The sequence below is a fragment of the Paramisgurnus dabryanus genome, chromosome 1, assembly GCF_030506205.2.
Source record: "Paramisgurnus dabryanus chromosome 1, PD_genome_1.1, whole genome shotgun sequence".
Taxonomy (NCBI): domain Eukaryota; kingdom Metazoa; phylum Chordata; class Actinopteri; order Cypriniformes; family Cobitidae; genus Paramisgurnus; species Paramisgurnus dabryanus.
The window spans coordinates 58,021,683-58,039,854 of NC_133337.1; the positions used below are offsets into that span (position 1 = coordinate 58,021,683).

The 18,172-nt window shown below is 37.2% G+C and overlaps 1 pseudogene; it reads left to right on the plus strand.

The window, feature by feature from the left end:
• The first annotated feature begins 14,755 nt into the window (after nt 1–14,755).
• LOC135720625 (interferon-induced protein with tetratricopeptide repeats 5-like) lies at nt 14,756–17,627 on the plus strand (annotated as a pseudogene).
• The last annotated feature ends 545 nt before the right edge of the window (nt 17,628–18,172 follow it).

Here is an 18,172-nt window from a genome sequence, read left to right on the forward strand (position 1 = left end):
CAAAGCATGTTGTTGATCTAACTGAAAGTTTGCTTAACCCCTTAGGCGTCACATGCAAAACACTGAAGTAAACGCAGTGTTTCCCACACATTGACTTTACTTGGGCGGGCCCCCAGGTATATTAACAAGTATATCTGGCATCACATTTTGTCTTTTTTGTTTTTCTGTGATAATGCCATTCTTTAATAATGACATTTTGTTCACGTTTGACCGCTTCTGTCCTGAATACTGTGAGGGGGTGGTCTGTCGAGACTGTGGGCGAGTCTCTTGTTATTTAAACGGGAGCAGGAGTAATGACGATTTATATGGACGCAAACTAATATTATGTTGGAGTCCGCTGCTTGTGTTGTAAGTAAACATACTGCACCAAGAAGGGCACCTCCCTGCTGAAAAAAACAGCATACCAGCAAGATCAGCATATGTTGTGTTTTGGTGCTGGTTTGCTAGTGAACACCAGCTACCAGCACCAGCATTAGCACCAGCTAAACCAGCACCAAACCAGCATTAGCACCAGCATCCCATGCTGGTCATACCAGCATATGTTGTGTTTTGGTGCTGGTATGCTGGTGACCACCAGAGGTGTAAAAAGTACTCAAAAATGTTACTCAAGTGAAAGTACAAGTACTGAGTGTAAATTTTACTCAATTAAAAGTAAAAGTATCTGGCCAGAATCATACTTGAGTAAAAGTAAAAAGTACCACATTTAAATTGTACTTGAGTATTAAAAAAGTAAAAGTAACAGGAAAAATTTAAACTAGAGTTTCTTGTTTAAGCTTTTAATCTCTAAAAAAATGAAGTGAATGCACCACATACAGGGTTTTATCCTGCTTTACACTGTTTGTATTTAATTGTATTTCATTATCAAACTATAAAACAACCTAATTTCAGTATGCAACATGCTACTCAAAGTTTTGAAACCTCGAATTTAACTAAAGCTGATTTTCAAAATTGAGTATCAAGCATCTCACAGACAGCCAGTGCAGAAAGAGTTATTAGTTCTTGTTCACACTGTCAGTCCAAATCTGATTTTGGTGCATATTCGATTGGAACCCAATCACATTTAGAACGTGTGAACGGCCAAAAAACACATGAAATCTGTTTTTTTCTTTTCTGTTTCAAGCTATATCCAGAGGTGGTTTGAAATACTTTTCAAATCACATTTCCAGAAATACATTTAAGTCTGACCGCTCTGATCGTATTTTTGTAGCTTTTCGGTTACGTCATGCTGTTGCGTCACGTAAAATGTAAACACGATTGTTGTGCCAGTGTGACGTCATTGCCATAGAAACAGTGCAGATAATCCAGAAAATTGCAAAACCCTACAAGAAGCACAGATCGGATCTAAACAGTTGTTATACACAATGTGGACAGTGAGTCTGTCCAGTCAGACATGCAACAAAATCAGATTTGGACTGACAGCGTGAACAAGGTCTTAGTCTTGATAGAGAGGCTGCAAATAGCAGGGAACGTGAGCAGAGACTTCCTGGTGTCTGAAACTCAGGCCAGATATCCATCCAACTCTTTGCTGGCTTAATGTGTTGTCGCTTTCAAAGAAGCGAAAAAATCTTCTTCCGACGGGCCCAGTCGCGAATCTCTAGCCCTTTCTCGGGCCGAGATATGGTCAACCCTTCCCGGATTTTTCCTTGGTCTTAGCTCAGGCACCTTAAGTCCAGGGCGTTCGCCCTTCGGGTCCCTTATCCTACCCAAGAGGGCCTTTCCAACAAGCCACTCACGAGTCTCTAGCCCTATCCCCGGCCGAGATACGGTGGTCCTTTCCCCGATTTTTTCCACGGCTGTAGCTCGGGCACCTTAAGTCCCCTCGGGTATAAGCAACCCAAAGGCATCCAAGCTACGGTTGTGGGAAAATCAGGGGAATGACCGCTGTATCTCAGCCGGGGAAAGGGTTAGAGCGTCAGGTTTGGCTCATTGGAAAGGCCCTCTCAGGTAGGATAAGGGACGCCAAGGGCAAATGCCTAGGACTTAAAGGAGACCGTCGGCCACAGAAAGTGTTAGAGAGTCGGGTGAACACCCCGGACTTAAGGTGCCTGAGCTACGACCGTATGAATTTCAGGGAGTGGCACGCTGTATCTCGGCCAAGGAAAATAAATAACATTTAAATTAAACTGGCCATCAGCACAATTCAATTGGTTTGATAAGAGTAAGGGAAAATAGAATAAAGTGATCTCTAAAAAATAAGTACTTTTTGACTGTAAATAAAATTGTAAGGAGTAAAAAGTACTTTTTTTTCTTAAAAAATGTAATTAAGTAAAAGTAAAAGTACTGATTTTAAATTGTACTCAAGTAAAGTAAAAATTCCCAAAAATAATACTTAAGTACAGTAATCAAGTAAAATTACTCAAGTACTTTACACCTCTGGTGACCACCAGCTAAACCAACATAGACCAGCATAATTCCCATGCTGGTTTGATGCTGTTTTTTTTCAGCAGGGCTTGTCAACAGGCAAGGCAGGCAACTGCTTGGCCCCCTAGACTATTAGCACGTTTGCCTGTGGGATAAGAGAGAATTTTCGCCCATAGAAATTCGCCATATTTTATCATCTGAAGTGCAGTCACACTTTGCCTAGATATTGCAAAACTGTACATGTGTCATTTTTTTCAAGAAGTGTCTTAAATTTTCAATTTAGGATGAATTTTAAAAAGTATAAAAGGAGTTCATATTTAATCTGGGCTCTTATTGGCTGCCTTTTCTTCAATATTCAGTGATAGTCATAATAATAAAAATAATATTTTAAAATAAAATGTTAGTTTTCTAATAACAGAAATTAATCTGTTTGGCACAGGTATATTTTTGTAATTTAAAGCATTTAACCATACACATTCAGAATAAATGATTTTAGTTAACGTTTTCATACATTTTTGACACTGATCGGAAGGGCCCCCTAGGTCTCTAGAATCGCCTCTGACTGCAGTGTTTTGTACATGTATATGTTAGCGCTTTCTCTGAATTTTCAGCGCAATTGATGAAATAGGATCGCGCAACTTTCACACTCTTGCAAAATGAAACTGCGACGATCAGCCGCTTTAGTTTTATAAATGAAAGGCTAAAAATAGCGCTGTACACCGTGTGTTCATGCCAGAAGTCAGAAAAAAAAGTAAAACATTGTATTTAGTCCCAACTCTCTGTTGCCTGCTGGCCTCTGTTGTCTCTATCTATATATGCAGACGGTTGGTCTGGGAATGCCCCCAGGAACGCCCCTTCAAGTAATGTGAATTAAGCCCATGGGGGAAAACTTTGCCTTGGCGTCAATAGAGGGTATGCATTGACGTCACTTTTCCATGTGACCACGTAGGAATCACCCTGTTGAGTGGCAAAAAATTCAACAAAATGGCTGATTTTCAAATTGGCTGCGGCGAAAATGCCAGTAAAACGGACTATTATCAGCTTAAATTGAATTTAGTTTGCCTTACAAACAACCATTAGTCTGTGGACATTGGCATATGGCCAGACATTGCTTTTCCTGACATACATGTTGTCTTGCATAACACTATGGACTGCATTTATATAGCACTTTTGTAGCATGTAACGGGTTTAGCGTATACACACGTATAATGTTCAAAGTGGGCCTGTAGTCTTGGTTTCTAATTATTTGAAGATTTATATTGGAAAAATTAATTTAAGAAATTGTTTCTCTTTTTTGTAACTTGCTTTAGGTATATAAATCTCAAATACAAGTAACAATATGCAATAAATCCCAATACATGTAATTAACACTCTCTTTGAATTTACCAGGTACCTGGATTTAGCAGATTGAACCATTCAACTCAAGATAAAAATCACTTCTCATACACTACAGTGCAATAACAAAAATAAAATAAACTACTTGTAAAAATGTAACACTGTTTCAGTTTGTTTGTAAACCAAATTCATACATTTGTAAATTTTATAACACAATAAACAGTATTTTCAAAGACAAAATATTGCACTCAACATTTGCTCAATATTTGTGTCAGAATATTCAATTCACAGTATGTAATTCTGAACATTTACTTCTCCTTTAACAAAACAATACAATACAATAACACAAATTAATTATTTCTTCCTCAAAACTCAGTCGTTGTTTCAGTAAGACAAATCAAACACTCAAGTTTCACTTAAATGACTCAGTTGAGTTCATGAATCAATTGATCAAATTGAAAGGACCGTTTGTTCATATAAATCAGTGTTCTTCTCTCCCAACCCTGGAGAGCCAGGGTGCGTTCCACTCCAGTTTTAGACACGCACTCGCAAACTTCCCTAAACACTTCCCCTCGGGGGAATCCCTGTCGGCATTTTGAAGTGCGTTCCACTTCTTCAAGTGAACGAGGGAAGTTTATATGGACAGACTCTCGCTCCCTCGAGTCTACTTCATATGTACACTTCAGGTAGCTTCATATACCACAATGCAACACAATTGTGACGTAACTTCAGCAGCTCGCGCTTTGCAAAGTTCAAATGATGGAGGGGGCGGTCTCCACTTTCCATGTGATCAAGGGCTTAGGGCGATCCATTTGAACCCACTTCAAGTGTTCCACCAGTAGTGGGCACTCATACAACGTATGCAATGACGTACATATGAGTGAACGAGACTGAGGAAAGCAAGCGAGGGAAGGTCATAAAAAAACGAACTGGAACACAGGGCGGTTCTTCAAAGCAACTGTTAACTTCCCTCACCACAACGTAAGGCCCGCCTCTCCCCTCATTCGATTGGACAGTGGAAAGACGCGAATGACCTCAGGCGCTTCTCCGCTCTCAGCGCTCCTGCAACTGCCATAAACGCCTTTGGTGTGATCAGCCCCTAAATGTGAATAATGGGAGATGGAAAAGCATTTGCCGAAATAATTCTGACGTAGCAAACATTAAACCCACGTGACTCATCGTCTAGCTGTATCAGCTGATGTTGTCTTTACCATATATGGGGCTGGACGTCATCGCAATGTCCTGCTGCTAGTGCCTTCATCAAAAATGCTGCATTCCTTCTTGATGCACAGCATTCAGTTTGGCAATTACAAGCTGCACTGCTAATAAATTAATCACTACCCAGATAGCAAAAAATAGCAATGAGTCGGCGGACCACCGGCGGTGCTCTGGCGGCAGTAAGCGTCATAAGGGCGTAATCGCAAACAGGTCTGACGGCGGACCACCGCGGCAGCCGCTTTTGCATAAATTAAGCAGTCGGTCCGCCGGCTGCATGCTGGCGGCATCTCGCAACAAATGAGAGTGACGTATTCAGCGGCAAAAGTTTCATCCCTGCCAGCGGGACGCACCTATAGCCGACAGCTTGGGGCTGGCGGCATATAGAAGCCATGCGGATATTTTTTGCTATCTGGGTAGCCCCTTCGTGACTAGATGCAGTCCTGTCTCCATTTACATTGTTTTGTTTACAGTTGGTTACTAGGTTACCAATACCACCATCAACAACTTATTGGAAACGTACCTAATTCGCATTTCTGTGTTATATTTTTTAGTGAATTTTTGAAAACATTCGCTTCACGTTTGGATGGAAACCCAGCTAGTAACCGCTTTGTATCATTCTGCCACCTACTGGTCATTTTAGAATTAGCGAGGGAGGCTTCTTTAAATACGTGAGCCATATGTTCACTCATATCTCTGACCGGAAAAAGCTGCCACCAGACAGGATGCTCACACCGCACACATTCACGTGCACAAACGCTGTTTTTAAACACTTTCTGTGTGTCTCAGTAAGTTCCCTAGCTAGTAAATCACTCTGAGAAACCCAGTGGGAAGAGCATTATTCCTTTGCCATAATCGCTCAAAGATCAGAGCTGGATGTAAACTTTTGAGGGAGTGCCGCAATAATGTCACATCGTGTGACGATTAAAACACATGTCAAATAAAGCAATGAAAACAATAATTTTCTCTTCATTCAACGCATCTCTCCTTCCCTTAAAAGAATGCAAAACACCATTTGGAACTGGTAATGTAGGGACACTGGCTCAATATTCATTGGGACACTTGGTGACTTCTGTTCCTGTGATGTGACTACAGTGTTTTAAAAGCAGTTCTGCTTACCGTACGTCCACTCGCTTCTTTCTCATCTCTTAATTTACAGATGCACATTGCTCCCAAAGAGCCTGAAAAGTTTTTTAAAGCTGCGATTGGGCTAGTCAAATGTCAAATAGAAAAGAACCAGTGGGCTGCTGATTAGATGTCTCATGGGCCGGTCTGTCCGGAAAAAAAACATCTTGAAAATTCAGAAAAGAAGATCTTGAAAAAGAAAGAAATTGGCAGTGATGTGCCATGTATGGGCTGGTCAGACAAAAATATTATGAGATGTATCCACCCAAAAAGTACGTCGGCTCCCCGAGAAATTGCCTGGTCTGCCAGATGGACAGTCCACCCCTGATTTAGTCATTATTCTTTAAGATGTTTACAAAATATGTAGAACAACCTCAAATAAATGCCATATTGCACTGAGATCAGTGCAAATACCAATTCAAAACGCATCTGGTATGCGTCAAAACCATAAACTTGACTCAAATTAAAATTCCAAGATAATCCATTGATCCATAAAATTCCATTGACCATGACACAAGTCTAGTTCACTACCAAAAAAGTGATGCCGGTCAGCCTCCCTAGACTTGGCGATGCCTTCTTTGAACTGATATGCACTACACCTTAGCTATCCCAAAGCACTGACCAACACTTTTGATTCAAAAGAATTCACTCAAGAATTCATTTGAATTCACTCAAAAGATATTACTTGGTCTAGAAAATGGTTAACTGTCACCCAGGTTGCAAACCCTCAAGAATGACTTGATGTAGAAACTCATCTGAAAGAAGCCTGTGGGGTAAAAGGCTAGTTATCTCCTTTTGTCTACATAATGCCTCAAAAAGTTACTGCACTACTTTGCTACTGTTTAGTCAGTAGGCCGAAAGCTACACAATATGCCCTTGTTTTCATTAATGTAATGCAAAAGTAATGCTAATGTTTTGTAGGTTTTAATATTTTTATCAACCATTGTGGGATGTGCAAGATGACCCACATTTCACTGTGCATTTGAAACTGGTTAATGTAAAACATTTACATTTTAGAGTTTTAGGTGAAAATCTTCTTAAACAGTCTATAAAATTTTTGTAATTTCATCCAGATTGCTAGCCTGGCTAACACCAGACCAGTCTCATGGAGAATGAGACGTGGTCTAGGAACCATATGCTAATTTTCTCGTATTTGAGGCCCAGAGACGTTTATTGGGCGCTACGAATGTCTATCAAATGCGTCTGTACGTAGCTCATAGCCAATCGTTTCAATTATACCAGATGACGTATGTAGAGTGACATCAATTCAAACGTAAACAACTTTTATCGGTAGGTGTGCACACAGCTGACAGCTATACAACTAAACCGAGCTGTATTGATATTAAAAAGCAACACAATTTAGTGGAACTGTGACAACCACAGTACAGGCATAATGACAATACGATATTAATAAATACCACTTACCATTTATAAGTTAATTGTACTTCGTCTACGACGATGCCTAGCAGGTTGGTCCTATAAAACTCAGTGTCTATCATGTCTTGCCATACATACAAACATCCTTCTTGGATATGAAATTGTTTAACGCCAAAGTTGCTCTTTTTTTTTAAACAAACTTGTGTTCAAAACTACTTAGAACACTATCTTAGGCTGCATTGAAAAGTAACTTTGTGTCTGCTCCTGCGTTGAATAAACAAAACTGCTTTGGTGTGGACGTCGACATCGTCTGGCTGCCCCCTTCCCGTTCTATGATTGGTTCCCTATTTCAGGGGCAAAAAAGGTCCATAGTTTCCATGCTAGACTTGCAGCGTGAATAAATTTGTGTGCAAGGCAGCATGGGGAAACCCAGGCTACCAAATTGCTGCCCTGTTACATTACTGATGAATTAGTCAGAAAAGCCAAAGTGTTTATTCTCTTATAGCTACAAGGGAAGATATTAATTTTGGTATTATTTATAATTGTTTTTGACTACTCATTGTTTTCCTGACAATCTGATTAGTTGTCTGGTCAATATGAAGAATAAATAGAAGATAAACATCAATATTGTGTTCTTCTTCTTAAACTCTCAAATTTGTGAATACAATTAGTTAAAATAACCAGTTAATCTGTGAAAACTCAGAGCTTTAAGTCATAGTAACTGAAGATAATTTAGTTACCCTAGCAGAAAACATTGAAGTCATATTAAGTCAATGTCTTCTTGTGTCTGCAATAGAGTTAACAATGATGATAAAAATAGGAAACATACAATACCAAAATTTTAATAATTATTTGCATGCACAGAATCACAAAGCATGTCACTGGTCTAACTGATAGTTTGCTTACACTTCCAGTAAAGTGGAAATTGTTTTAAAATAACTACATAAGGCTATACAGACCTTGTTTTAGTAATGGTAATAGTTAAAGTTATGGTATTTTCATTAGAAGCATGAACTTGCTCATTATCAGTAATAAAATCTCAACAAGTTATAATACCTTACGATTATAAATACTTCTTAAAACAAGTGAAAAGCTCTTACACAAAAACTGCTGGTAGGAAGAAATATCTTGGCAGACAAGCAAGCAAACTTGGCATAGATTGAACATTTCTAATCTTAGTTATATTTCAGTTTTTGCAGTGTGTATGTTAACATTCACGATGTTAATATTTACCATTCTGTTTTTTTATGTATGTTGTCAATGTCTTCTGAATGGACTTGTGTCTGGCAATAGAGTTAATGATGATGATGATAAACATAGGAATTATAAAATAAAATAGCAGAACTTATTTATTTGCATGCACAGAATCACAAAGCATTTTATTGAGCTTACTAATAGTTTGCTTACACTTTCAGTAAAGTACAGTTGTGAAAAATCATTTTAAAATCACTAATAAGAAGGCTGGATACAGACCTTGTTTTAGAATATTAAGCTATAATACAGTTGTTGCTGAATGTAAATGCTTCAGTTAGACAAGTATGTCGATGATCATCTCTGAGTCTTCGGCCCATCTGTGTGAAGCCTTAAGGTCCAGGTCATTCCTGATCCAGTGATGTGTCCCCTCGTTCTTCCCATTATAGTCAACGTAGCAGTAGAGCTCGGAGTAGATGTTAGAATCACTAATCATACTTTTGATGAGGGTGACACTCTCTCGCACTTCAGACCACGACATGCCAAACTTCGCTGCTATCTTGTTATTCGCCTCAGTATTGTCACTTGCTTTGACGGTTATATCCTGACCGATTTCAAAGTTTGAGGAGTTCTGTTTGGTGACCTTGTAAGTCCACTGGGATTCAGCCACAGTTTTCTTGAAGACAATGCGGCCACCACACCCCACCGCTGCACCATCCTTCTTCTCCAGTCGTATCATGCTGGTGGTCGTGTCCACAATCTTTCCAGACTCCATGTAAGGGATCCCATGGTCCAAGCTGGTTGGGTGGTGAATGGTTATGGCAGCGTTGCCCATTCTAAACAAAAAAGGAAATGATTGAATGAAAATGGGTGTGGAATAATACTCAATGATGCTCAATAAACCTGACGACCATGCAACCCTTCCCAATTGACTAGTTGCACAAAAGGCTCTCGATGAGCTCAATTTTTCCTGTAGAGCCAGGTGTGTTTGAACCTGCTGCTAATCTGAATGTAGTTGGTGTCTTCTATAGCATTTAACCAGACCCAAAAGTTACACACACACACACACACACACACAAAACCATGCGCGGGCGAAAGATACGAGCGTGCAGAACACTATTCGCGGAGGAAAACCACCTCAGCTCGCTAGATCAAAATGACTTTTGGGACTTTGGGGCAGGACATTTACTGATGTCCCGGTGTTGTGTCGAACTCAGTTCCCCCTATGTTTCCCTTTAGTGTAGTGCTTTTATAGCGTTTTCATCACGTTACATTTAGAAAGATTAAAGATTTGAATTGGTTATACTAAAAAGGCATAATATCATGTATTTTATAATACAATTTATTAAATATTTCATACATTTGACAGTTTTCTATTAGGGTATTTATTTTAAAATATAGTCTGTCTTTTTCTTTTTTTTCCTTTACTGGTTGTTTTAAAAATGTAATGTTTGCATACATAATTAAATAAATATTATACATATAATATGATTCATACTGTAAAAATAATTGACTTACCATTAAGAACAATACAGATACATTACAGAAATGCACACATATAGATCTCAGTAGCCATTAAAACTTTAAATATATAAATAATAAAACCTATAACGTGATAAAAACGCCATAAAAACACTACACTGAAGGGAAAAATAGGGGGAACATAGGGGGAACAGACTTCGACACAACACCGGTATCTGTGATTAGTTGTTTGATTTAATCAGTGACACGCATAATCTTCTGTTTCTCAATTCGTATCCTGTCAATCTAGGTAGAGAAGACATGTTTTAATATGACCTATGTCAGAGAAGGTAATTTATTTTAAAATATTATGCAAACAATAACACTAATTTTAAGGTATTCATGTTGTTTGTAGACAATAGATATAGAAAATTTCACAAAATTAACCATATTATCAAATAAAACAAGAATAAAAAAGTTATTTTGACTCTGAAAAGGTACAGAATACTTCTTTGGCAATACATGTACAGTCTTTGTCATGCTAATAAGGTACACTAAAATTGAAATGGTTTGATAATATCACCTTGCAAAGCTTTGTACAGGACTATACTAAAGCAGTTTGCGATTGCTAATTTAGTCTGAACCAACTCTGTGACGTGACAATTTCAATAGCCTACAGTATATATTGCAAAATTATATTATCTAATTAAACAGTAAACAAAATATATAATACCTTAAAAAGACTAATGTTTTAAAATGAATTACCTGCTTCGACATTATGGTCATATTAAGGCTGCATCCAAAAAATGAGGCAGCTTGTTGCCTCGCTGCCTCACGGAGTCCTCACGAGGCACGAAAGCAGAAGAGAAACGCTTTCGGACACACTTCAAAGTCAGCGTGTTTGAAATATAAACAAACAGCGTGATAACTAATCACATATTTGAACACTGCAATACTAATTTCTTGCTAGAAATGCAATTAAAATGTGTAAAAAGTGAAAATATACACTTTTTAACTCGATCAATCACATTCCCTATGCGCGCACACGCATAGAATTGTGGGACAACACATGATGCCTTGATGTCTTCCTGCCTTGGAAGTTTTCGGACCCTTGCTCGTGTGACTACATTTGTGGGCGCTGGGCGGAGGTGCGCATACTTCCCCGCACGCGAATAGTGTGGGCGCTTGTATATCTCGCTCGCGCGTGGTTTTTGTGCCCGCGATTTTTTGATCTGGTTAAACGTCACAGTCTACACGGACCCGGTTCGGTGTGAATCGCGTTACGATAAATGGACGTGAGTAGACACACTATACATTCAGAATAGCAGGTCACAGAAACGTCACTCAAATGACTCCAAAATAGTTGTAATCATTTGTGTTTTGTTTGTACACGATTGTGTAGGCAAAAAGCATAATTGTTTCATATGTTATGAAAGTTATTTGCTGACACGTGACGTCACTCGGCACCCAAATGACTCAAGTGGTTGAAATCATTTGTGCAGGCAAAACAATATGCTTAATTTAATTTCTAAGCAAGGACCCTTTCAAAAACACAGAGACCGCTGCACATTTTCCAATATCATCCTACGTTGCTGAGCGACATTCAGATGAGTCATATTTAAATGTGCAGTAATAGACACAGGCACGCTTAATTATATGACCGTCAACTCCTAGAAGTGGTGGCGTGCTTTACATGTTTTAATATGAACTTACCTGATCAAGTGGGCTGTAGCAGTTGCTTGTAAATGGTCAACGGCAGCTCTCTGTTGGCTATAAATGGTCCTTTAGTCCCAGGTCTCTGTTGACTGCTGGCTTCTGTGGTCTCTCTTTTAAAGGTCTTTGTCAGGTGACGTCACGCTCGCAAAAATTGAAGTAAATTATGGGTGTCGCCGCCGTTTGTAAGGTATCAAAGTCGAAGAGTTCTATAGACCATTTCAAAAAACGTAAACAACACTGGTCCAGAAGCACTTCCTGTTTCATTTTTTGAACACTAGATAAACATTGGGATTAAATACGTCCAACAGTATAGAACTGAACCAAAAAGTTAAACAAACATCCTAAAGATAAGGATATATGTGAAATGAATAAAAACAGTCACAAACTAAAACAGGAAGTGTTTCTGGACCAGTGTTGTTTACATCTTTTGAAATGGTCTATAGCAGGAGAATTGTCCTTTTTCATTCACTTTATTTCAATGATAAAATGGTATATTATTTTTGTATTATCAACTGCAATTTAAGTCTCATAATAGAGGAGGTTAACTTACCAGTTTTAGGTTTCCTATGAGCTTGAGGTGTATTGAATTGGGGTTGGAGCTGGCCTCGTGACACAGCTACGATAGCAGGATTGGACACTGTAGTATTATGTATATTTGATACATTTATTCTTATTATTATACATTTTATTTAATCTAGAATACGTCTTATGCTAATACTTTTTAATGCTTGACCAGCCTTGCAATCATGTATACGATTGTACAACAATTTGATGTTTTTTATTATTATCTTACTTATTGTCTTCACTTCACTATGCATACCAAGCATAGTATGGTAAGCTAAGGTTTAATGCTTGAGGCGTTTGCGTCATATGGTGACGATAACTACAAAAGTGCAAACTAAAACAATCTGAATTGATACGAAACAGAATATATATTTAAGCCCTATTATATTAAAATGTCACGAGAACAGCAAAAACAATTATAGATGTGAATTATAGAATTTGTAAGGATCCTAATTCCCAGGCTGATGATAATCCTTTCAATCATATGTGGACTTTTAATCAGCTACTCTGCTTCATTGAAGTTTGGGTCTATTGTAGGACTACTGTCACATGTTTTTCACGTGTCCACAGAAGTTAACTTGGACCACCAAATGTAATCAAATGTATTGTCATGTCTTGATTGATTCACTTTAATGCTCTCACTACAACAATGGGCTCAGTCTCATCAACAACTCACTAAGTGGGGTTGGTAAAGTAGGCTACATCGCCACGGCGATCCTTTACCCCATGACCACGAATGTCATATTTCTTTTATACAAGAGTTTCACTACCAAAACACATTTAGTCTTAAGATACACATTTGTTTTTTCTATTGTAAATTTGTGTTTTTGTTTATCCTTCTCTCACAAAAAATATTTCCAATCTTAGCCTTAGTGTTTCTCATTGCCAAGCAGCATAACACCACTCGAGAGTCAAGTCCAGTGAAAGGGCAAACTCGAAAAAATAATACAAGATATGGCGGAGGTAACTCACAGCAGTATTTCTGTATTAACAAATAAATTCAGGGGTTGTGCCCTTTTATTTAGTTTCGTGAGAAATAAGCACTATTAAAACTAAAAATGTCTGTGCTTATTTACAATCTATCTGCCAGCCACCTACACTGTAAAAAGTGAAAAATTGGATTAACTTAATAAAATTGAAGTAACCATTCACAATAAAGATTTTACATTTACCTAAGGTCCAGAAACCATTTAGTTCAAACTACTTTTCTTTATGCAAACTCTTTTCTGAATTTCAAAAATTCATTTGAAATGCACTTCTCATACTAGAAATTCAGTTAGAATATTTTTAAAGCTTAATCTTACTGTTTAATAGTAATTTAGCATATTAGAAATATATTAGCATTACACTAAGAGAAATAGCATTACACGAAGAGAAATACTAGCATTCAGAGGCGGACACTTAAGTAAAATTTCCAAGCATCTGTGCTTTATCAGAGTGTTTGTCTTGGGAAAAATTTTACTTTACTAAAAATTTTTCACTACATTCTAAAGCATAGAATCATACTGTATATTCATTTTATATTGCATATCAAAATTGATTTAATACCTAATTACATAAAAATTTTGTGCTTTTACTTTTCTTGAGTAAAAGTACAAAAGTACTTTTTACTTAAGTAAAAAAAATACTAGATGTTGAATGTACTTAAATATTAAATATAAACCAAAAACTTGAAATTATGAAATGTAGTGGAGTAAAAACTTATGAAAATATGCTTTGGAATGTATGTTATAATCTCTTGACCAGACTGGCATTCTATCCAAAAGGCATATGTTGAAAATGTGGAAAGCTTAATCTATTTATAACACAAATAAACACATGCATTTCAAAATCTTGTATAAATTGGTACAAACGGCTCAATAGCAAAACCAAATGGGTACAACAGGGCATGGTTCCTTAGTCAACTTGAAAGGCAGTTTGGAAATTCTAAAAGGAAAGACAATTTTAGGAGATACCACATGAACCTGCGGTTACAAATTGCTTCAACAAACTGATTCAAATAATTCCAGCCATTTCATTTACCAGATGATTTAAATATATATATTTTTAATGTTTATAAAAGGTATATAAAATATTAAACCATGATGTGATGTCTATACAGTATATAAAAAATGATACAGTTTGAATAATGCTTAAATGTGTGTGCGCGCATATGATTATGGCAAATATAAAAGAACCAAACATTTAATTTTCAAAAGAACGGTGTGAATGACACATCAACAAACCGAAAAACTGGTCTTACACTATTGCATCCGTTTGGCAGTTTGTTAAAAGCATCTAGAGTAAGCACAATATATTTAACAAAGCACATACAAAACATCTGAATCAACACCGACGTATTTTGCTATACAGAATATTGAAGTTTTTTTTGCATATCCGAAAGGAAAAGTCACGTGTCATTGTCCCTTTAACTTGAACTGTCCCTTTAACTGAAATAATTATGTGCATGCTCACGTGTTTCACAGATGACGTTGCACATTCCTCACCTGCAAAATTATCGACGTACATCTCTATTTTTTTGGTTTTAGCTTTGTGCTGGTTTAATTGTCTAAAACCATTAAAATAATTGAAGGTCACAAAAAATGAGGTTAGTTTCGTTTATATTGTTAAGCTTTTGTTTCGCTTTAACCCATAGCCTACTGTAAATTGGACACGACGAATCGAAACTGTTGCCGTTTCTCAATACGAATGCTGCATTCTACGGAGGTCGTATTTGCAGGCTGCATACGTCATCAAGCCTTGTTTTTTAACTGAGCATTACATTCGCAAGTCATAAGCATATTACAACAATTTACGAATAACTAAGAATAATTGTCAGCTTTATAATTGTTAATATTCTGAAATAAGCCACTCTTTATGACGTACGCAGCCAAATACGACATCCGAAAGCTGCAGCCTTCGGATTGAGACGGCCTGTATATTTGACGAACCAAAATATTAAACATGTTATGTATAAGCTGTTTATTTACATTGTGGTGAAAACGGACGCGGTAAAAGTGTCTCAATTTTCCTTTGACTATTGTTGGCACGAAATCTCATGGGCACAAATTATTAAATGTCTGTTTCCTTATTAATTTAGTTAATTTAGTTATCAAACTTAAATTTTCGTAATAAGTAAGCCTATATTCATTGACCTATACAATACAACTGAAAATGTTTAATTACAGACACATTTCTTTGAGTGGAATTGTGCTCTTTCCTTTCATTCTTATTCTTTTATTTTAAGTGTCATCTTACCCCATTTGTAGGGCATGGTGGCCCCTTTTCATGATTTTCAATTTTGTCCTGTAACAAATGTTCCCATTTATTTTCATTGCATCAAACTATTTATTAAATATTTTACAATTTATCAGTACATATTGCTTAATAAATTCACTTTTATAGAGTAAATATAGCTTCTTATTCATTGCAGTTGCACAGAGGATAAACCTTTGATTACAGAACTGACCGAGCAGGAATGTCACTTCACATGGAATATGAATAAGAAAGACACAAACATCACTGATCATTTAATTAAACTCGAGGACAATCTTGACTTAGGTCTGGGTAATAAGGCAGGGACCGCACACACACACACACACAACTCTTTGGCATATGTTAAGTATCTCTTGGGTTCTTATGAAGAAGCCCTAACAAACTTGAAGAAATCTGTGGAGCTCACTAAAGATTTTTATGGGGAGAACTGCGATGAGAAGCTCATTGTCACTTATGGAAATTTTGCCTGGTTACACTTTCACATGACACAGTATGCTGAATGCAGAAGTTACCTGGAAAAACTAAAGAAGATCAAACCAAAACATCCACCTTTCTCTACTTCTGCTCTTCATCCTAAAGTGCTTGGTGAGAAGGCCTGGGCCTTGTTTAAATTTTCACGCAAATACTACAGCAGAGCTCAGGATTGTTTTAAAAAGGCATTGGAGTTGGAGCCAGAAGATGGTGAGTGGAACGCTGGTTATGCCATTGTACTATACAGGACAGAAACTAAATGTGTGAGTCCGGAGGATTCATCTGCCTTAAAACAACTTAGACAAGCGATAGAAACAAACCCTGATAATGATGAACTGAAGCTTCTTTTAGCTCTGAAACTCGCTGAATTTAAGCTGTTTGATGAGGCTGAGGATCTGGTGGAAAGGGCTCTTGAGATGTCTCCAGATAGTCCACATGTGATTCGATATGTGGGGAAATACCTTAGAAACTATGGGTCTGTAGACCGGTCCATTAGTCTGTTAAAAAGAGCATTGGATGTTTCTCCAAATTCAGCATTTATACACCATCAGTTAGCTCTCTGTTACAAAAAGAAAAAACAAGGAAAATCAGAAATTTTGTCAGTTATGCATATCTCATCTTGAGAAGGCTATCACTCTGAAGAGTGGATTCACATATGCAATGACAGACCTAGCATTTCTCTATGGTGAGAACGGACAGATTGATAAGGCTGATGATGTTTATCAAACAGCCTTGTCCATGGCTGAAGGGAATACTGAAGATCTGCAAGTAATATATTTGCATTATGGGGGGTTCCAGGAACACAGAAAAGGATGTGAGCCAATTGCTGTTGACTACTACATGAAATGTTTTAAAATGGCACCAAACACACGATACGGCATTAAGAGTGCTACGACACTGAGAAAGATTGCTGAAAGACATTTGTTTAAAGCACAAATGACACAAGCGCTTTAAGGATAGTTGAATTTATTGAGCAAGTAACAGGTAATAAACAAACCACTGCAGAGGGATGTGATACAATGGGGAGTATTGTAACTGTTTAGTATAACATTGTTTAAGAGGTACAGTAAGATATTGTAAGATGCTGGAATTTATTTGAACTTGTTATTCTGATTTTTTTTTCTAAGTGTAGTTTTCATCATTAAGCTTTTACAAAGTTTAGCCTTAGTCTCAAAAATGTGTTTTTTAAACAAGAGAATACATCAGTAAACTTTGTTTTGCCTCAAAATTCACACAAGTAATGTTTTTATTAAGGCAGGTTTGATAGAACTAGTTATATTTCCTAATTAAACTGGGAAAACCACCCCAATAACTTTAAATTAACAAATAAAATATGCATGCCACGATATATATATATTGTGTGTGTATGTGTGTGTGTGTGTGTGTGTGTGTGTGTGTGTGTGTGTGTGTGTGTGTGTTAGGCATTTTGTGTACAACAAGTGTTTCGAAAGTTCGGTATAAAGGCAATCCCGGGTTAAATACTGTAGCCTATTAGCGCTATTTATTAGAAATGTGCCTGTATGCCCTAATCTATTGTACCAAATTACTTTTTTTGTTTCAACACACTTTTTATTTCTTAAATAAAATCTATATTGTGACTGACTCTAAATTTGTTCGTTCAGTGTCTCTCTGTGATGAAAAGCAATGACTGTGGTGAAAGATCACGAGTTTATTCTGCATTTAGAACTGTTAGTTGTGATATAAAACCTTATTCCTAGTACGATTCAACACCTTGCCCGACCAGTAGATGGAACTGTTGTCACGCCGCAGTCCGAGTAATGCTCTTAACTATCCACTCCTAAGCAAAATTATTTTAAAGAAGACTTTATACGTATTTGGGATAAATTATGAGAGTTAAAACGTATGTAAAAAAAACATCTATTGAACATTGTTCTTTTATAAATGTAGATGTTAGATATTAGAAGTAGCCTATTATAGGCTACTGATTTTATGTCTGTATCAAGTTAACACTCTGATGACGTAATTTGTAATATTTAATAACAGTGTTGGGCAAAACAATTGTTTTTTAGGCTGGCATGCAAGGTAACTCATGAAGCTGTATTTAATTTAATCATGACATCTTGCCTGAGGCCTACCGTGT